This window comes from Musa acuminata, chromosome BXJ1-5 (assembly GCF_036884655.1).
Source record: "Musa acuminata AAA Group cultivar baxijiao chromosome BXJ1-5, Cavendish_Baxijiao_AAA, whole genome shotgun sequence".
In the NCBI taxonomy this organism is placed as follows: domain Eukaryota; kingdom Viridiplantae; phylum Streptophyta; class Magnoliopsida; order Zingiberales; family Musaceae; genus Musa; species Musa acuminata.
The window spans coordinates 4,038,854-4,059,409 of NC_088331.1; the positions used below are offsets into that span (position 1 = coordinate 4,038,854).

The following is a 20,556-nucleotide window of genomic DNA, read 5'->3' on the forward strand; positions in this document are numbered from 1 at the left end:
CAACAGCTACTAAGGTAAGCGCTTGGGCTACTACACACAAGCAATCGTTACTACATGCAGCCATGTTGCCATCTGCATAGCCGTTGCCCACGACTAGGCTAGCAACTAACGGAGGCCATCGCCCTCAATAGTGTTGATGCTGATAGTAAGCTAGTGACAATAGCCCGTCGAACAAATATATGCAACATACTTCTGTAGTGGTTCCACCTGCGTTACATCGCCCGCAAGCAGGTAAGAAGCACAAAGAAATAGATTTAGGGATTATACATAATTCATCACAGATTAATTCAAAAATAATATTAATCTAGATTGAAAATAATGATTGAAAAGATGAACAAATCTAATAATCACATAAATATATCTAAAATTCTTTTATGATCTAAGTTATTTTAATTTCAAAACATGAGTCGACATGTCGACGTTAAGCTGGCTGTTCTTCGTGGAGCAACAGATCAACTGCGGTTATGTCGACGCCGAGTGGGGTGTCGGGATTGAGGTCAACAACATGTGAGGCAAGAGGCGATGGACGGCTCGATAAAGGAGCTGATGAGAGGAGGAAGAGGAGGGAGATGAGGAGGACGACGATAAAGTAGTGCACGACAACACAACTTTATCGTCCTCCTGCATAGAGGTACCTCTATTGTAGTTATCTTATTGTTCAATTTAACGTGAATGAATCAAATGCATGCAAGCATTCACATAGCTTATGATATTTGTGTTTCTACTATAATTGTCGGGAAAAGATGTCTGAAATTATTGTTTTTCCAGGATGTATCAATACCAAATATCAAGTTGGAAAATTTAAAATCAAATAAGATAAATATCACAAATTTACGTGGAAAATCTTTCCATATGAAAGGAAAAAATCATTCTATATCATATCGAATATTAAGAATAATTCCTTGGTAAAAAAATAATCACTCGGATGAATTTTAGCAAATAAACCAAAGAGAAAGACCAAATCTTCCCAATAAAAAAAACCAGAAAACAAAGTAGGAAGAGACTTCTCAAACATCAACACTGATCATATGACTTGAAATCATTTCAAGTTGTTTTCACTGCTGCGCCACAAATGTTGCTTGCAGATTCAGCCAAAAAACACAAAAAGAGAAAAAAAAGCAGATCCAGTCATTTGTTTTTAAGTCAGACAAGCCTATTGAGAAGTGCACTATTTTTGCTTGAACTTTTTGGTTGCTGTCGAATCTGTATTTTTTTTATACATTAAGTACACAAATATATAATTATATAATTTGTATGTGCTCCATAAAAAAAAATTGCTATTGCAATTCCATTTTGCTATTGGCAATCCCTTACTTCATACAATCATTAACCCTTCAAAAAGCTCAAGATATGGGTTGATACAAATTGACTCAGAGGATGACATCTTCTGGAATATTACAGAAACATCAAAATATTACCTTTTGGGTCTATAATCTGATGTCTTAAATCCTAAATATTAAATTAATCTAACTAATATAAACAAATTATTTCTCATCTCCTCTTTGATCTTCAGACCATCTTTTCTAATCAATTTTTTTTTTTGTCATTTTGTGTCTCTAAATGCTCCGACGATTTAGGACGTGGAGAAAAGAACAAGAAGAAGAGGAAAAAAAAATTACAGCAAAAGGATATCTTAGAAATATTAAAAAATTTAAAATGACATTATAAATAATAATAAAATTATCAATAGATATTTATTTAAAAATAATTTTATTTGAGTCTCTTGTTTCAAGTTCGATTATGTTTCAACATGGCGTCGAAATTATTTTTGGATCACAAAATGAAGTTCTTCCAACAATGCTGTCCACACAGAAGAAGTCATATGAGATCAACTCCTGCGCTATTGAGATGAGGAGATGAGACCTCTCATCTCACATGATCTACTTAGGGATCAATCAATCAATCAATCACGATGAATCCGGAATTTAACTGTTTCTTCCTTCGTCTTTGACACAACATAGCCAAAACAAAAAGAGGAGAGAGAGAGAGAGATATCACCTTCCTCCGTTCAAGAAATGACAGCTTTTGCTCTCTCGTTGCTCATCCAAACACAAGAGTGTTGTCAACGATCTGCAAGGGTGCGGCAAGTATCAATCAATCCATTATCCGCTTCCAAGAAGAATCTCAGCTTACCCTGCGTCAAGAACCATATCGGTAACGACAAAGCCGAAGCAAACGAGAACGTGAGGAGGAGAGCGATGGTTCTTGTCAGGGCCGGCGTCCATGTGAAGCAACCGGCGGAGGAGAGCGGTGCACGCGACTAAGGGTTGTAGAGGCGGCTGCCGCAGCGGCACCTCCATCCCAGGGGCTTGTAGTCGGAGTAGTGGTTGCTGTAAGAGGACGGATGGTCGGTCGCCCTGACGCGGTCGGACCGGGCCGGAAGAGTCGGGATCTCGACCGCCGTGCACGGGTCGCATTGGTTGCACCGATTGTGGCAGCTCGGCGGCGTCGAGCCCAACCGGATCTTCTCCTCCATCAGCATTCCCTGTCGATGGAATGTCATCACCGGCGTTCCACCTTAGATAACTTCAGGCAGAGAACAGTAAGAAAGCAGGAGCGAAGGATACCTCAGGAGAGGACAGCAGCGACCTAACCGCGCAGGAAGCAGGGAGGAGAACAACAAGTGCTAACATGAGGCTTGTTGCGAGGAAAAGAGCATGGCTCAGTCTTCTCATTGTAATGGGACCATGTCATCTTGCCATGAGTGAGATCTAGAGAGAGAAAAAGCAACAAGAGTCTAATGAATGGGTGGCGTCTTGAGGTGGAAAGAGAGCGCCGAGTCCTGTACACTTGGGAGTGCTTCAGACAACTTTGCTCGAGGAAGATAGCAGCAACAGTAATGGTCTCGTCTCTGTAAGATAGGGAGCACACCAGTATGGATTCCACTCAATGCAAAGGAAATCAACGCCGAGGGCTCGAAGTCTCTATCTCATACCGAGCCCTGACTAAGAGGTGAGGGAAGTGATGGCGAGAGCAGGCTTAGTTGGGAGCCGGGTGGCTTCTAAGAAGAAATTAGTAGGCAACAATCACTCTCATTTATCAAGTGGGGAACGGGGAGAATTCATGCGGTCGTGATCAGCAGGTGAAAGGTCAAGTAAAGAGAAAAAGCTGCAAGGAATCTCATTTCCTTTTGGCACTGCGAGGAAAAAGATTAGTCAAGCAGATGGCAGGAGGGTGGCAGAGAGAGAGAGAGAGAGAGAGAGAGAGAGAGAGAGACATACATTTCTGATATGTCTTAATGAAGAGCAGACGACACACAAAATCTAAACAAGGAAAAGAGAGAGCGAAATATCAGCAGGACAGGACAGAGAAGAGAAAGCATGGGCTCACCTTTCCATCTTCTTCTCATGTCCTCTTTCTCCATGTATCGGAGTCGTCTTGACAATGCAAGGTGGCCGTTCCGTCGACATCAAGAGCAGCTGAAACTTTGCTGCGGAGAGGTATGGTCCAAGGAAACGCCTGCTTTCACCACCTCAAGCACAGGACAGGAGGGAGAGGCCGGGAGTGACCACTGGAAAAATCAGTTAATTTCTTGTACGTAGATGTTAATATAGGAATAGAAAGAATAAGGGAGGAAAAAGACAGTAGAGCATTAAAGAATACCCTGGTGAATAATTTCCAAGGTACATCCCATGGTGCAGTACCTCACATGGGCAGTGACACCCATCACATGGCTTGGCATCAAAGCCTGCAACCTGTAAGGTTGGTATGGTATGATTCCAATGAGACAAGATAAGAAGACAAGGAGCAGTAATAAAGGATGAGGTAGATTTGTCCCATGGGATGAAAAAAGGAATCATGATCTGATGCAGACCCTGGTGCAGCAATAAAGGACTCAACCCAATATATGTAAATGCATTAACTGTAGATAATACACCTGCTAAATCCTGCCAGTTACACCAAATTTTGTAATGGGCAAAGGGAATTGAAAGAAAAGAATCTTGAGTTTTTGGATGTACCTTTTTATCCCCTTTTTTCAACAAAAAACACATTCATTTCACCTTCAAACCAAAACACTCTTAGGGTCCCTTTGAACTTTATTTGCTAAACCTTTGGGATTATTAGTGTCTTAGTTCTCTATATTTGCTTATTTTCCTTAGTAAGTCCAAACCCTTTTAAATGACAATCCTTAAAGAGTTTATTTAAAAAACAACAACAACAATATTTGAGTCTCTAGGAATGTGAAACATGTAGCTATTTTTACACCTTTCTTCCTCTTTGAGAACCATGTCAGCAAAAAACACTTGGTTCTTTTTAGCCATATCCATTTCTGTGTTCAAAGTTTATTTATTTTAACTAATTAATCTATCTCCATCATCTTATTTATTATTTCATTTAAACTAATAGCCAAATTCACAGGCTTAAATATTCATCCTTTCTTTTTTTTGGTTTGCAATGTTGGATGGAGGATCTTTGAAAAACTGCAAAAGATAGATGGTAAGGAAAAAAATTTCAAGGAGAAAGGCAAAATGAGAATAAAGCATAAAACTACAGAAATAAATGTTATTATCTTATTGTAGAATATATGTTAAAGAATTTAAGAACAATTTCGTCTCTGTGGTTGTTTTGACCCTACATGGTTAACTTATGGAAGAAATCACTAACTAATTTCACAAACTCAATTTTTTTTGCATGTCTCATCCAGAAGGAATGATCTGATTGGTCAAGTTGGCAAAGGCTACAGCTCAAGAATACCTATATAAGCCTCCAAAGTGGAACCTGAGAAGGGCAGGTGGACCTACATCGTTTATGGACTATGATCTGAGATAGCATGCAAATCACTACTCAATCCCCACAGAGTGACACTATTTTGCCATCGGTTCAAATTAGGGCTCCAGACGACTCTATTAGCATCACATTTTAAATTCTTTTAATTTGTTTGAATAACTGAGGCACCCACAAATTTAGCATGATGGCCTACTAAAACTTTTCTCCAGTCTGAATTAAGTATTAGCCAGAGATTGACTGCAATGCTCCAGCATTCCCAATTGTGAACAGTAAAGAGAATTCACAGATGATGGTCCACAACACAAGCACAGATTGCCCTACAAAAGAGAGGTGGATTATTTATGGCCAGCATAAAAAGCATCGATACACTATCCAATCACAGTTATCTTACAGTAATAACATCCATTAATAAGTTCCTATGTCTAGTGTACCTGGAGGACAACCAACCAGAAACTCTGCCAACTAACTTTATATGCAGATTGTAATGGATTCAGATATACCAACTACTTTCAAGCCATGCAATGCATGTGGAGGAGATAAAGAATGTTTAAAATAAGAGGAGACACACTAGTCCGATCTCGTTTTCAGTTAATAAGGCTTGATACCTAAGTTGACCTTAAATAAAAGGCTCTTTGGCATTTTACCTTGCAATTAGGCCAACAACTATGTTTGGAAAACAGTCATATCTAATTGTTCGCTTCAATATCTGAAATAGTTAAGTGCAGAGGGACATTCTGAATAAGCATTTTTTACTTTAGTTATCAAACAACAACCAATTCTGATGACATGCAAAAAGAACTTTTTATTTCCAAGAAATGCAGGGATGAATAACTTGCCAAATGCACTTACGGTTCAAGTAAAGCATGTTATATTTTGACATGATCTTTCAAACTGTGTCTAATCATATATCTATTATGATTACAGTCAAATCATCATATTTTGCAGCATGCCAGCTCAATCATGTCAACCACTATAAGCCCAACCCCTGATAAGTCATCAGGAAATTGTGCAATAGTTACTGGCACATGCAGTTTTCCTAGCAAATCATGTTGAAAGAACACTAAGTAGAACTTTTTTCTGCTTTCAATCACAAAAGGAAGAGGCACCACTAGACATTTGTAATCCATAGGGGACTAAGATTGCTCAATAGGAGAAATACAATCCTGATGTCACAAATAGCCACTGAAATATGCACCTAAGTTGTTTGGAATCTTATATTAGCTTCCTAGGTAATCATGACCACAACAGGGATGTTACTCTGCATCATTACCATCCAGTTATATATTGTGATGCCACATCAATGCCATTCCATCTTTGCTCAAGACCATGGATTGTAGTTGAAGCTATGCAGGGAAATTTTCTTTGTGTCTCAATACCTGCTTTGTTTCTTTCTTTATTTCTTTATTTCTTTTGATTTTGGTACAGATGCTGGAACGGATAGTCCTACTAATACCTTCACGTTTCTCCTATTCCTTGTTTCTTTCTACTTTGTCATGCCTTACTACTCTGCATTCTGTTTTTAAGTGACTTTTTTTTTAATCTACTGTTTTCTACGCTGCTATTTTTCATGTCACCATGCATTGTTGTTTCCCACTCTTCATTTGATTTTGACTCCTGTCATCTTTGTTAAATTCTGCCAGCTTTCTTTTCCTACATTTTACTTATTTTCTGAGAAAAATGAGGCCTATGTTTGATACTGCATTTCAGATGACTTTCATTTGTTTTGCAGTATGCCACTTGCTATGCCTTTCTTGTTCTTGGTGCCATTCTAACCAGAAATGACCTTTCTTCTTGTATATATCTTTTTCTGACTGAAACCTAAAAGTGGAGTAACATCAGATTATATTACAAAACAATTTTATCTCTCAGTTTGCCCATTTAATATTTGGTGAATCTTACATTTAGTTATATGAAAATATTATTTCATTGGTCACTTAGGCTTCTTTATTGTCTTCTTTTTGCATTTCCTAAGTGCACAGCTTAAAGCCGCAGAGAGTCCACTTACAATTAAGGCAATCAAAGCCTTTTGTTGCCTATGCACTACTGTGTAGTATCCTGTTGACTTCTTTAAGGATTGGAAAAGCACTCTCTCATGTGAAAAGCATAAACCATGTTGACTGCATCATATGTTATAAATTTAGAGCCATTCTAACATAAGCATCATCATCATCAAGTGCAAGAAGGCATAAACTATTGACATAGGATTGGCTAGAAGCAAAGCTGACAATCGAAAAAGCTTGCCATAGTTTACAATTAATTGGCACACAATAACTCTCAAGCTAATACTAATTTCCTAACCAAGGCAAATCCAGATAAAAGAAGAACTTCTTGAAAGAGTTACAAAGGTTGTCGGACAGTAAGCTTAATTCTGTTTGTTGTAATTTAAACTCAAACAACCATTGAGCAATCCCAGAACACCAGTAACTTGAGGACACAGGTCGAAGTGGGGCAGGTACCCAAAAATTTACATGAATCCAAGCCAACTAGCAATCGAATTATGCAAACCCAAACCTGGATTCAACCTGAATGTGACTCAAGTATCTATTTTTCTACCTGAACCCATCCCAAACTGATAATTAAAGGGCACTGAACCCAGTTTAAGCAGGTTCCACAATCGGTAGGCCTGGGTCCCTTAGAAAACATGATCAGCTGCCATTCCTGCTTAAGGAAAGGTAAAAGAAGGGATAAACAACAAACTATGTTACAGGGTATATGCTTATATGCAGCGCAAACTGCACAAATAATCCAATGAACAAATTTACTATTTTCCAGACCTTCTATTGAAGTGCTCTGGCTTCAGTCAAGATAGGTAGATCCCGAAAGGACAAAATCTCCTTTATTCTTGTTCCTGAGCCTCTCTTAAATGTCTATAATAGTTATCATAATTACAATTTATTGACCTGCATGAATACTCGTGATCACACGTCACAAATAATAACATTCAATTATTAAAGCATTTCATTGTGCAAGAATGGTTCTTTATATACAAGAAAAGATCTATGGCGACAAAGCATAATATTTTGCTCGAATATGGCATGTTGTCTCATCAATCAGTTCCAAAAACGAACCACACGGAGACCTAAAGAACATGGAAAGGCGATCGTACCCGAACCGAGACTCCACGGATTCCGGTGGTCGCCGTCGCTGGCGATTTCAGCAACGAGGTCGCGGCTCGGAGAAGGTTGTCTCGATGATGTCGTAGTCGGGTCCTGGAATAGATCTCCAAGCAATCGGAGCAAGCTTCGAGCAATGGTGAGGAGGCGGACGAGAAGTTGCCATGAGACGACGGTTTGCGAGCGGTAGGGAGAGGCGACGCTGTTCATTTCTGGGCTAATTTGTCGTGAGTGAGGCCCATATGGACCGCATTCTGATGACCTATTGAATGATGGAAGAATAATCCGATTTATAAAATGCTTAATGATAATATTTATTTTAAGTTTTCTTTTACCTAATTTTAGAGATAATTATAGATTATTCTTATAGTCAATTATGATTAGTATCCCAATCCTTGTATTTAAAAAAATAATATTATGATCCCCACATTTATAAAAACAAAATATTTAACTTCAATTCTCCTTATATCATTACCTTCGTCGATCTAAAAGATCACACATGTTATCACCTACAAAAAAACATATAAATAAAATAAAAATAAAAATATAATTTTATTATTTTTAAATTATTAATTTTATATAAAATAAAAAGGGATCGATTTCCTCCTCTCCTTTTTTTTTTTTTTTGTCCAATATGCTCCCCACCACCCGTCGCACATACTCGCCTGTTGCTCACCCCTCGCCCACTGTATTTGCTTGCCCATCGCCCCCATCATCCTCACCCTAGTCGCACATACTCGCCCGTTGCTCACCCCTCGCCCACTGTATTTGCTTGCCCATCGCCCCCATCATCCTCACCCTAGTCGCACATACTCGCCCGTTGCTCACCCCTCGCCCACTGTATTTGCTTGCCCATCGCCCCCATCATCCTCACCCTAGTCGCACATACTCGCCCGTTGCTCACCCCTCGCCCACTGTATTTGCTTGCCCATCGCCCCCATCATCCTCACCCTAGTCGCACATACTCGCCCGTTGCTCACCCCTCGCCCACTGTATTTGCTTGCCCATCGCCCCCATCATCCTCACCCTAGTCGACGATAGCACCCTGTCATCCTCGCCCTGGCCGATAGTGGCCTCGTCATTGTCAGTGAAGCTTGCTGCCTATGTATGCCATATGTGTCTTCACTTTTATAAGAATGGTGAAGAAAATGAAGGTATTTCTACATGAAACTCATCTTTATAACACAATCTAGGGAAGGGTAACAGCACCTTATTGGATATAACACTAACGAGTTCTTCTTACAGTCGATATAGATAGTTTAAAAATGAATCAGATTTATGGTTTGGTACATTTATATTACTCGCCAACTAACTTCATCCTCCTGAATCCTTCCACTTTTACATAACCGATGGATTAGAAAATTATTTTAGTGTCAGCTGTCTGTATAAAAGAGAGATAGATAAGGATGTTAACTCATGCAGATTCCCTCCTTGCAAAGAAGAATTTAGCTTTCCCACTTTATGAGTTTGGAGGAATAACAAGATACGTATATTTCTTGCAAAGGTTTTACAGTAGAATTTATAACATACATATGGCTGTGAGAATGTTAGCTTAGAAGCTTTATTGTTTCTTATTAATATAGATTTCAAGTAGCTAAAAATAGAGAAAGCTTTATCTCAATTTCTTTTTGGGTCTGGAATTAGTTCAATCACTTACATCCCATAGCTCTTAAAAACTGATCTATCAAACTAATCATGAATCATGAGTTCTTTCACAACCCAGTTTATATGCAAGGAGATCAAGCATGCAAATTGATGCCAAGGAATTTGCTTTAAGAACAGCCATCGGAGATAATATACAAGTTCTTCAGTATTGCAAGTTTGATACTCAATTTTCTTTAATAACATAAGATGCAATCGTTTCACTCTTAGAGATAATATACATGTATTTTAACATTGTTGCAAATCACTGAAATATATTGACACCAGGGGACTCCCAAGCCAGCATCATATCAAAAGTTAATTGGTAGAACTCCTTATCGGCCGAATAATCAAATCGGTCTCTTGCATTTGTAGTAGGAAGTTTGACACGATTAGGGAACTTAGTCTCAAAAGATTGTTGCAATTTGCCTCTTGAAATGTGAAGAATCCTATAGTTATTAGATGCTTGCTGTTGTTAACATCTAAGCAACAGATCAACAATGTTGATTTACACAACAACTAATACAACGGTGAGTCACACGACCCATAAGTTAATGCTGCCAATGAGTCAGATCTGATATAGATCATGACACATCGACTTACAAGCTAAAGAACTTCAAGATTTCATTAGCACTTGTTGGAAGAAAGTTACTTACAACAAGACGGACGGAGCACACGAGATTGCTTCAGCATTCAAAGATCATATCGTTTGACTAATTTATTACAACGATGCATGCCTGTTATAAGGAATATAATGGTCGAATTTAGAGAGATGGACGAGAGCATAGTAAGAAGAGGAAACCATATAATAATGCCTATTCATCATACACCACTAATGGTCGGAGACAATAATTTCTAAACTTCTTTTCATTTTTTTCCCGTTGACATTGTGACAATGCAAGAAGAATCCAAATCATATACATATTCTCGATTCTTTTCTTGCCAGAGAGAAGAGAATTCCATCAAGATGATGAGAAGGGAGATTAGATTCATATGTTGCGTAAGAACGAGAATAAATCAGCATATTCTTGATTGTTTCATCAAAGAAAAACAAAAAACCACAGGCCAACACGTTGGAAAGAAGAGAAAATCAATCTTTTTTTTATTTATAAAAATTTAATAATTTAAAATTAATAAAATTATATTTTTATTTTTTAGTACATGTCAACATAATAAAATTAAACAATATAAAAAAATAAAATTATTTTCATAAATATAAAACTCTTAATATTATTTTTTTAAATATGAAATACTAATCATAATTAACATAATCTATAATTACCTCAAATTTAGAAATGATAGGTCACTATTAAATGGGAAGATTCACACATTCCAAAACAAAGCTTAACAGATAGAATGAGATAAAAGATCACACAAACACCATATAGACACGTCACACAAATAAATAGATTAAAACAGGTCCATATGTCATAAACAACATGACTGAACCACCAGAATATATGTAGTCACGGATGGGAGAACATGGCTTTTTAGTGCAAAAGCAGCATCCAATATATATAGTCACTGAAGGATCTGCCAAACCACTATATCACATGATGAAGGGAGGTAAATGTAGATGACAATCAATTGTAATTCATATCCCTATAACCCCCCATCTATAGAAATAATTTTAGGCATTTAAGAAACAAAATTCACTCAGTCTGAGAATGTGCATATTCCTATAGTCATGTCTCCACTGCTAAACCTTTCAGATAAGTAATGATACTTACGGATGATATAAGAATTACACATACCATGTCCACTTGAGATGTAGCCACAAATATTAGTCAAAAAAAGGGGCAAAAATGATGCAAAACATCAGCCCCAAAACACAATAAGATTCTTCACTAGTCAGGGATTTTAAAAAAACCAAACCTGAATATCATAAGTTATAGGGTAATTCCATAAACTCAAGGCAAAGCCACCAGGACCTATGACTTATGAGCTCAATAAAATAATTATTGTAACCGAACTACAATGACACTTGTTAAAGCTAATGTCATATTCCACCTAACCAAAGCACACATATATGGATATGAACCAAGTCCTGTCTGTATCCATGTATGCAAACAATCTAATGTGTTTCAAGCATCAATCAAAGTAACGATATAGCACAATTAAAATTCATTCAAATAGAAATCGTGTTATCTTCTCATTACAGTTGACTTGAAGTCTTGTTATCTAGTAGATATTATTGTCAAATTGTGGTAATAGCTTATTTATTGTTTGTCAAGCATTCGATTCACGTTATGTTAAAAGACAATCCACCTTAAATACAGCTTATATTTACATGTATCTAAAAAAAAATGAATGTCACATCCTAGATTTTTTTTCTTTTCAAAATCACATCTTTCTGCACGTTTAGAGCCAAATAGATAAATATCATTTTATTCATAATTTATAAACATTTATTATAATTTATTTATTCATCAAATCACAAGTTGAAAAAATAAACATAGTGATGTCAACTCGATGAATCATCTAAGTGCGAAGGAGCATGATAAAAAATCAATCATCCTATTGGCATATATCAAATGCACGAAGGAGCACTTCCCAACAGTGGATGGAGAAGCTTTATCCTACAAGATGAGTTTCTGGTCTTGGGCGACATGCAGCCGAGGAGCACGACTCAAGCGGGCAGGCCGCGCAGAGGTAGTGGTCTCGGGCAACATGCAGCTGAGGAGCATGACTCAGGCGGGCAGGCCACGCAGAGGTAGTGGTCTCGGGCGACATGCAGCTGAGGAGCATGACTCAGGCGGGCAGGCCACGCAGAGGTAGTGGTCTCGGGCGACATGCAGCTGAGGAGCATGACTCAGGTAGTAGTCTCGGGTAGCATGGAGCCAAGGAGCACGACTCAGGCGATCAGGCTGCGCAGAGGTTGTGGTCTCGGGCAGCATGGAGCCGAGGAGCACGACTCAGGCGGGCAGGCCGAGCAGAGGTTGCGGTCTCGAGCAACATGGAGCCGAGGAGCACGACTCAGGCAGGTAGGCCACGTAGAGATTATGGTCTCAGGCAGCATGGAGCCGAGGAGCACGACTCAGGCGAGCAGGCCGCGAAAAGGTAGTGGTCTCGAGCGACATGCAGTCGAGGAGCATGACTCAAGCGGGCAAGCCGCACAGGGGTAGTGGTCTCGGGCGACATGCAACCGAGGAGCACGACTCAAGCGGGCAGGCCACGTAGAGGTAGTGGTCTCGGGCAGCATGGAGCCGAGGAGCACGACTCAGGCGATCAGGCCGCGCAGAGGTTGTGGTCTCGGGTAGCATGGAGCCGAGGAGCACGACTCAAGCGGGCAGGCCGCGCAGAGATTGTGATCTCGAGCAGCATGGAGCCGAGGAGCACGACTCAGGCGGGCAGGCCGCGCATAGATTGTGGTCTCGGGCAGCATGGAGCCGAGGAGCACGACTCAGGTGAGCAGGCCGCGTGGTCTCGAGCGACATGCAGCCGAGGAGCACGACTCAAGCGGGCAGGCCGCAGAGAGGTAGTGGTCTCGGGCGACATGCAGCCGAGGAGCACGACTCAGACGGGCAAGCCACGCAGAGGTAGTGATCTCGGGGAGCATGGAGCCGAGGAGCACGACTCAGGCGGGCAGGCCGCACACAGATAGTGGTCTCGAGCGACATACAGCCGAGGAGAACGACTCAGGCGGGCAGGCCGGGCAGAGGTAGTGATCTCAGGCAACATGCAGCCAAGGAGCACACTCAGGCGGGCAGGCCGTGCAAAGGTAGTGGTCTCGGGCAGTTACAAAAATTGTGATGCGCAAACTAAAGCACAGAGACCGGTAAAGTGGAAGACATTACGATGCGGAAAAAGGGAAATCAATCCTAGCAACGGCGGCCCGTCACCGAACCATTGAAACAACAACTTTTAGAACTCCACTTGATAAGGGAAAAAATGGCAGTCAGCCTCAGGACAATGTCAGATGTTCCATATGACGTCACGAACCTTGGAATTGATCAGAACACTGACCGAGGCACATTAATATCCTGCAAAAGCCAAGTCCAACACGCTACGCCATGGCTATTACCAGCCTGCCCCCTGCTAGCAGTCCTACACGCCACCTTCACTATAAAAACCCTTGCATGCCAAGGGAGGGAAAGGAGGACAACCCCTACGGGGACACAACTCACGCCAAAAGCATTCCCTCTCCCACCATCCTCTCCATGTCATTGACTTGATCGTCGGAGGGGTCGGGCCGAGCTACCGACCCGACCTTTGTGCAGGTGCGAAGACGAGGCGCCTCTCACCAGACGCACAGGCAAGGAGCCCCTTCCCGGAGGAAATGGCGACCCCCTCCACGACCGAATCGACCCGAGCCGACGACCTCTACAGTCTCGAGGAGCGCACCCGCGGAGATCCCCGCCTTCCGGACCCGAACCAAGCCGCGACGGCCCTGAGGCCACGGCTAAAAAAGTTACTCACCGTAACAAAATAACGCTAGAAGGAGGGCCCGGAATGACGGTACGTTAGTCTTCTCCTTGGTTGCTCCACTGCAGCCGACCTGCACCAGCAGCAGCGACTTCTAGGGCTGGCCTCGGCCCCTCGGCTGACGGCGCAACCTGCTGCCTCGGCCCCTTAGCCCCGTGCGCAGCAAGCAGCCCGCCGCCTCGGGACCTCGGCACCATGCGCAGCCAGCACGCTGCCTCGGCCCCTCGGCCTCATGAGCAGCCAACACGATGCCTCAGCCCCTTGGCCCCACGCGTAGCAAGCAGCCCACGTCAGCTCCTCGGCTGATGGCGCAACCTGCTGCCTCGACCCCATGCACGGCCGCCCGCGTCAGCTCCTCGGCTGACGGCGCAACCTACTGCCTCGGCCCCGTGCGCAGCAAGCAGCCCGCTGCCTCGGCTCCTCGGCCTCATGCGCAGCAGCCAGCTCGCGTCAGCTCCTCGACTGACGGCGCAACCTGCTGCCTCGGCCTCTCGGCCCTGCGCGCAGCAACACGGTGCAGCCAACACGCTGCCTTAGCCCCTCGACCCCGTGCGCAACAACACGCGACAGCCAACACGCTGCCTCGGCCCCTCGGGCCCGTGCGCAGCAAGCAGCCCGCTGCCTCGGCTCCTCGGCCTCATGCGCAGCCGAGACGCTGCAGCCAGCCCGCGTCAGCTCCTCGGCTGACGGCGCAACCTGCTGCCTCGACCCCTCAGCCCCGCGCGCAGCAACACGCTGCCTCGGCTCCTTGGCCCCGTGCGTAGCAACACGATGCAGCAAACACGCTGCCTCGGCCCTGTGCGCAACAAGCAGCCCGCCGCCTCGGGACCTCGGCACCATGCGCAGCCAGCACGCTGCCTCGGCCACTCAGCCTCATGAGCAGCCAACACGCTGCCTCAGCCCCTCGGCCCCACGCGCAGCAAGCAGCCCGCGTCAGCTCCTCAGCTGACGGCGCAACCTGCTGCCTCGGCCCCATGCGCGGCCGCCCGCCTCAGTTGCTCGGCTGACAGCGCAGCTTGCTGCCTCGGCCCCATGCGCGGCCAGCCCGCGTCAACTCCTCGGCTGACGGCGCAACCTGCTGCCTCGGCTCCATGCAAGGTCTGCAAGCCTGCGCCGAGCACCTCGGCCACACACTGCCGAGATCTACCTTGGCGCGGCCTGTCCACCTATGTCGTGATCCTCGACCGCATGGTGCCCGAGACCACGTCCGCGCATCCTGCCCGCTTGCGTCGTGCTGCTCGGTCGCATGGCCCTCGCGACCACGCCTGCGCGGTCTGCCCGCTTGCGTCGTGATCCTCGGTCGCGTAATGCCCGAGACCACACCTGCGCCGCCAGCCCGCCTGCGTCGTGCTCTTTGGCTCCATGTTCCCGAGACACACCAGCGCCGCCAGCCCGCTTGCGTCGTGCCCCTCGGCTCCATACCCCCCGAGACACGCTTGCGCATACAGCCTGCCTGCGCCGAGCTCGTCGGCTATATTCACTGGCGAGTCTATCTCGGGGCGGCTTACCCACCAGGGTCTCGCCCCCCGGTCGCAGCCTGCTTGCGCCAAGCCCACCTCAGCGCGGCCTACCCGCCTGAGCAGCGTCCGTGAGGCCACAGTCCGCCTGCGCCGAGCACCGCGGCCACACACTGCCGAGATCTACCTTGGCGCGGCCTGTCCGCTTGTGTCATGATCCTCGGCCACATAGTGCCCGAGACCACGTCCGCGCGTCCTGCGTCGTGCTACTCGGCCGCATGGCCCTCGCGACCACGCCTGCGCGGTCTGCCTGCCTGCGTCGTGATCCTCGGTCGCGTAATGCCCGAGACCACACCTGCGTCGCCAGCCCGCCTGCGTCGTGCTCCTTGGCTCCATGTTCCCGAGACACACCAGCGTCGCTAGCCAGCTTGCGTCGTGCCCCTCGGATCCATACCCCCCGAGACGCGCTTGCGCGAACAGCCTGCATGCGCCGAGCTCCTCGGCTCCATACCCCCTGAGACACGCCTGCACGGTCAGCCCGCCTACGTCGTGCTCCTTGGCTCTTCGGCTTTACGCCACCCGAGACACACCTGCGCGGTCAGCCCGCCTGCGTCGTGCTCCTCGGCTCTTCGGCTTTAAGCCACCCGAGACCACGCCTACGCGGCCAGCCCGCATGCGTCGTGCTCCTCGGCTCTTCGGCTTTACGCCACCCGGGACACACCTACGCGGCCAGCCCGCCTGCGTCGTGCTCCTCGGCTCTTCGGCTTTACGCCACCCGAGACCACGCCTGCGCGGCCAGCCCGCCTTCGTCGTGCTCCTCGGTTCTTCGGCTTTACGCCACTCGGGACACACCTGCGCGGTCAGCCCGCCTGCGTCGTGCTCCTCGGCTCTTCGGCTTTACGCAACCCTGAGACACGCCTTCGCGGTCAGCCCGCCTGCGTCGTGCTCCTCGGCTCTTCGGCTTTACGCCACCCGGGACACACCTGCACGATCAGCCCGACTGCGTCGTGCTCCTCGGCTCTTCGGCTCTTCGGCTTTACGCCACCCGAGACCACGCCTGCGCGGTCAGCCCGCCTGCGTCGTGCTCCTCGGCTCTTCGGCTTTACGCCACCCGAGACCACGCCTGCGCGGTAAGCCCGCATGCGTCGTGCTCCTCGGCTCTTCGGCTTTACGCCACCCGGGACACACCTGCGCGGCCAGCCCGCCTGCGTCATGCTCCTCGGCTCTTCGGCTTTACGCCACCCGAGACCACGCCTGCGTAGCCAGCCCGCCTGCGTCGTGCTCCTCGGCTCTTCGGTTTAACGCCACTCGGGACACACCTGCGCGGTCAGCCCGCCTACGTCGTGCTCCTCGGCTCTTCGGCTTTACACCACCCGAGACACACATGCGCGGTCAGCCCGCCTGCATCGTGCTCCTCGGCTCTTCGGCTTTACGCCACCCGAGACCACGCCTGCGCGGCCAGCCCGCCTACGTCGTGCTCCTCGGCTCTTCGGCTTTACACCACCCGGGACACACCTGCGCGGCCAGCCCGCCTGTGTTGTGCTCCTTGGCTCTTCGGCTTTACGCCACCCGAGACCACGCTTGCGCGGCCAGCCCGCCTGCGTCGTGCTCCTCGGCTCTTCGGCTTTACGCCACCCGGGACACGCCTGCGCGGCCAGCCCGCCTGCGTCGTGCTCCTCGGCTCTTCGGCTTAACGCCACTCGGGACACACCTGCGCGGTCAGCCCGCCTGCGTCGTGCTACTCGGCTCTTCGGCTTTACGCCACCCGAGACACACCTGCACGGTCAGCCCGCCTGCGTCGTGCTCCTCGGCTCCATACCCCCCGAGACGCGCTTGCGCGGACAGCCTGGCTGCGCCGAGCTCCTCGGCTCCATACCCCCTGAGACACGCCTGCGCGGTTAGCCCGCCTGCGTCGTGCTCCTCGGCTCTTCGGCTTTACGCCACCCGAGACACACCTGCGCAGCCAGCCCGCCTACGTGGTGCTCCTCGGCTCTTCGGCTTTACGCCACCCGAGACCACGCTTGCGCGGCCAGCCCGCTTGCGTCGTGCTCCTCGGCTCTTCGGCTTTACGCCACCCGGGACACGCCTGCGCGGCCAGCCCGCCTGCGTCGTGCTCCTCGGCTCTTCGGCTTAACGCCACTCGGGACACACCTGCGCGGTCAGCCCGCCTGCGTCGTGCTCCTCGGCTCCATACCCCCCGAGACGCGTTTGCGCGGACAGCCTGGCTGCGCCGAGCTCCTCGGCTCCATACCCCCTGAGACACGCCTGCGCGGTCAGCCCGCCTGCGTCGTGCTCCTCAGCTCTTCGGCTTTACGCCACCCGAGACACACCTGCGCAGCCAGCCCGCCTACGTGGTGCTCCTCGGCTCTTCGGCTTTACGCCACCCGAGACCACGCTTGCGCGGCCAGCCCGCCTGCGTCGTGCTCCTTGGCTCTTCGGCTTTACGCCACCCGGGACACACTTGCGCGGCCAGCCCGCCAGCGTCGTGCTCCTCAGCTCTTCGGCTTTATGCCACCCGAGACCACGCCTGCGCGGCCAGCCCGCCTGCGTCGTGCTCCTCGGCTCTTCGGCTTGACGCCACCCGAGACACTCCTGCGCGGTCAGCCCGCCTGCGTCGTGCTCCTCGGCTCTTCGGCTTTACGCCACCCGAGACCACCTGCTATAAAAACCCTTGCATGACAAGGGAGGGGAAGAAGGACAACCCCTACGGGGACACAACTCACGCCAGAAGCATTCCCTCTCCCACCATCCTCTACGGTTCGGTCGTGGAGGGGTCGGGCCGAGCTACCGACCCGACCTTTGTGCAGGTGCGAAGACGAGGCGCCTCTCACCAGACGCACAGGCAATGAGCCCCTTCCCGGAGGAAATGGCGACCCCCTCCACGACCGAACCGACCCGAGCCGACGACCTCTACAGTCTCGAGGAGCGCATCCGCGGAGATCCCCGCCTTCCGGACCCGAACCAAGCCGCGACGGCCCCGAGGCCACGGTTAAAAAAGTTACTCACCGTAACACCACCCACACCCACACGCACAAACAAAAGACATCAGCTTTACACCAGGAAACGAGGGATTCTAAAAGATCAAGGTCATATAACCCTAGAACGAGAAATCCTCAAACCTAAAAGAATCATAAACCTAACAAATATCGCAACGAGATCGGAAAATAAATTATATAGAAATCAAACCACGTATAAAATAAATATAACGGATCAGAAGAAAAGAGCTGGATTACCACGTTTGGCCCTCGTCCTTCTCCTTCCCCACTGACGACGTTTCGAAGCGAAAAAGGTCCAAAGAGACGCCCGTTAGCAGGTGGATGCTATTTATCGGCTAAAGCCAGAGTTGGGCCATATTTTATTTTCACTCGACGACCTGTGGACGGTCAAGATCTCGCTCCTTGTGTTTCTTCCATGCCAACTAACGGCAGAGATGTGATTTTGGATAGACAGTCGGATCGAGAAGCGTTGATCGGGGCCTTCTATTGGTCGGACAGCTCGTCCACCGATATTGGAGGCGGTCAATCGGTAAAGTCGCTGGCGGAGATGCATTTTACATGCTCCTAAGATACGTTATAATGCAAATAACAGCAAACAGCCTTGTCTACCGCTGGCCATCTCACCAAGTAAGTACAAGGTGGGCCAAGCGTTATTTAGGTGAACGATGCTTAAGTTTACTCGCCATGGTTCGACCCGCACACTCTCACCTAAAAGTGCAGCGATTGAGGTGTGGGGCCTCCGACGGCTTTCGGTCCATAATTCCTGGAGCTAATTTTTACTGTGAAGAAATTATACGCAACAATGCTGTCCTATGGCCTCTCTCATAACATATGTCTGAGCCTATTTATTATGTTTATGTCCTGCGGCGGTTACGAATGGGAGATGTTGACCTTTTAATATATGTTATTATTTTCATTATTTCTCTATTGTCATGCATGACATATGTTTCGGCCAGTGATCAATGTATACGACATATATGATCTTAGTTGACCAGCATTAATGTTCCATGCAAGCATGATTTTGAAGTTATTAGTGATTGATCATGGCTTTCTTTCGATGGCATGGTGGCTGACGTCAGAAAAAGTAAAGAAAACGTAGAGCGCTGCTTCGGGACCCGTTTCTGACGTACCCGCTCGCCGAACTGCCCTTTCCCACCGCGGGTAGCAAACAAGCGGACGGGAAAAATAATTGAGACAAAAAGAGGTGATGAGACCGATTCCCACGTTCGAGATATTCCCAGTGACGAAATAGATCTCGGCCGTCGATCACGTGATTTCTGTTCCCGACTTGAAGTGCGGTTCCGTCAGCCTCTTCTCTTTTATTGTATACCCAAAACCCCACCCCCCCCCCCCAAACATACAAATATTCCATCCGATGTATGGACGCTCAGGAATTCTCGAAAAAAGACTTTTTCCTTTTTGGATTTTTGCGATATATATATATATATATATATATATATATATATATATATATATATAATTTTTTTTAAAATATTTTATTTTATCTAATACCTAAAATATCCTCAATCAATTTTTATATTATATTATATTATATTATGGTGATTTCAATAAAGTACCAAAAAATTATAATACAGTACAAAAATATAATATTTTTATATTCTATTATGTTTTTAAATTTGTTAAAATAAAAATACTATGTATAATATTTTACAATGTTTGTGTATTACATTATAGCCTTTTTGTGGTATTACGAAAAATATTATAATTTAGTTGAAAAATACTATAAATATAACATTTTATAATATTTGTATTATGTTACATCATTATTCTGGTATCACTGAAAATATTATAATACAGTATAAAAACACTAACTATATTGGTTTCATATGGATCGATCTATAGCAAAAATATATATTCTAGATATTAGATAAAAAAGATATATTATTTACAAATTCTGAAAAAAGATTGTTATTAACATCCTCTTTCTTTGTATTGAAAACTTTTACTATTAATAATCCCTTCAAAATTATTATTTTTTAATTTATTACCTATTATTTTTTTCTCCTTTCTTCTGTCTCTCATTCTTGAATATTATTATTGGAAAATAGAAAAAAAAAATGATGAAAAGCACTTCTTGAAAAAAAAAGATGAGTTTTTTTTAGAATTCATGCTTGAAATTTCATATTCGTTATACATTTATTTATCCGATATTTATGGTAAAAAATGCACAATATT

At 46.1% G+C, this 20,556-nt stretch overlaps 1 long non-coding RNA gene across 2 annotated transcripts; it reads right to left on the reverse strand.

The window, feature by feature from the left end:
• Positions 1-122: 122 nt before the first annotated feature.
• LOC103984011 (uncharacterized) lies at positions 123-18,672 on the reverse strand. 2 transcript variants are annotated; one of them, XR_010513231.1, is made up of 7 exons: positions 18,598-18,672; positions 7,835-8,103; positions 3,604-3,695; positions 3,331-3,511; positions 2,568-3,136; positions 1,999-2,485; positions 123-207 (listed from the first exon to the last, which is right to left on the reverse strand). It is a non-coding gene; the product is annotated as an uncharacterized LOC103984011 (long non-coding RNA). The 2 variants fall into 2 exon arrangements; XR_010513230.1 differs by lacking the exon at positions 123-207 and having other exon boundaries at positions 1,914-2,485.
• Positions 18,673-20,556: the final 1,884 nt, after the last annotated feature.